Below are 2,059 nucleotides of genomic sequence, written 5' to 3'. Positions count from 1 at the left end.
CACTCAGTGAGTTGGGTAGTAGAAGTAGATGTGTCAGAGACAATAAAGTTGGCTCAGGATAGAGCAGGGTTCATTGCTGTTGCACTTAGAGTTTCTATGAGTTGCAAATGACTCAAGGACACATAACAACAACATTTTTTCTTCCATCATTTGTACCTTCTTCTGTAGCTGTTCAAATGCCTCCATATAAATATGTAGCTCCTGCCTTCCTAACTCAGTGGTATTCACTGGATCTATAATATGTCCTACTTTTTTTTAAAGAAGGCTTATTCTCCCTCCTCCCCCCAATGTTTGATGCTGCCTGCTGCTTTCTTGACATTATGTGAAGTTTTTCTTTGTGTTAAGCCGTTTCTATTGTGTCTGCTTAAGTTGTTGATAGTTTTTACATTTATGATGTTAGTGATCAGTTGCCAGCTTTAAATGTTCAACCTATGATGTGGGTCACTCACTCTACTGGATGTTCTTTATGGGAAAATTTGCCTTTCCTAAAGTCTTTTAGGTTCTTTCTGGTCTGCAATACAGACTTCAGGAATCTCACCGTATTGCAGTGCCCCCTCCCAACCCTGTTGTCATTTTTTATTTCCAGAGTGACAGAGTGGTGCAAGACCAGGTGCTCCGCCTAAGCCATTTCTTTCCAAGTGGCTTTGAAGTCAGCTCTCTCTCTCTTCCATCTCGGCGTGCCAGCCTTTTCTCTGCTTTCCCTTTCTCCAGGAAAGTTCCAGGCCCTTCTCTCCCTTGCACCTAAAGATGCTGGCTCAGAAAAAGAGTGTCTTACCTCATGATGTTTTCTCTCCTGAAGTCTAATGTTCCCCTTTGTCTCTGGAGTCACAAGACATCAGTGGCACTAACTTAAGAAGTTTCTATTCAGGGATGTTTAAAGGCAACTCTCTCTCTAGCACTGTAGCATACCAGCTGAGAAAGTGAGTCTTTCCCATGATTATAGCTCCCTGTTACAAACTCTATTTTCCTTTTTCCCCCAGGATATCTACAAGGCTAAAGTAGAAAGGGATGTTGGTGGAATAGAAAGAGGGGTGGGTCAAAACACACGTGGCAAGGGTGGGTAGCAACACTAAGTCTATCAGTCATTTCTCTAATTGGGTAAATGTCTCTCATATGCTCCTTTGTATAAAATGCTTTTCTGTCAGATATTATTATTTAAAAAAAAATAAGACAGACTAGGAAGAAGAATTAGTCATCTCCTTCCGAAATAACAAACCTTCAGAAACCCTATGTACAATAGAGCACATTTAGACTAGCACACATGACAATTGAGGCTGAGATCTCAGAGATGGAAACACAAAGAGGAACAGTTGTAAGCAGACACTAGTGATTGGAACGTGGAATGTGAGAAGCATGAATGTAGGAAAATTAGACGTTGTTAAGAAAGAAAAGCATAAATATTGACATACTAGGTACTGGTAAAGTGAGATGGCTTGGAATAGGACATTTTTAGTCAGATCTACTATGCTGGGGATGAAAAGGTGAGAAAAAATGGGATTGCTTTTATAATTAAAAAAGCCATTTCTAGATCCATCATGAAATACAATGTCGTGAGTAAGAGGATAATATCCATATGCATACAAGGAAGTCCAGTGAATACTACTATTATTCAAGTATATGCACCAACAACTAGAGCCAAAGAGGAGGAAATAGAAGATTTCTACCAACTTTTGCAGTCAGAAATCAATCCAACATGCAATCAAGATGCATTGATAATAATGAGTTACTGGAATGCAAAAGTTGGGAACAGAGAAGAAGGATCAGTAGTTGGAAAATATGGACTTGGTGACAGAAACGAGTCTGGAGATAGAATGATAGAATTCTGCACATTCATTGATTTATTTATTGCAAATACCTTTTATAAGAAACACAAACACAAGCTATACCATGGATTTCACTTGATGGCATGAATATAAAATCAATTATATTTGTGGAAAGAATCACAGAAGAAGTTTAATATCATCTATGAAAACCAGGCCAGGTGCTGATTGTGGAGCAGACCACCAACTGCTCATATGCAAGTTCAAGTTCAAGTTGAAGAAAATTAAATCAAATCCAC

This window comes from Elephantulus edwardii, unplaced genomic scaffold, assembly GCF_000299155.1.
Source record: "Elephantulus edwardii isolate Elephantulus edwardi_28Jun2011 unplaced genomic scaffold, EleEdw1.0 scaffold00252, whole genome shotgun sequence".
NCBI classification, from domain to species: domain Eukaryota; kingdom Metazoa; phylum Chordata; class Mammalia; order Macroscelidea; family Macroscelididae; genus Elephantulus; species Elephantulus edwardii.
This window is presented reverse-complemented; position numbering follows the sequence as displayed.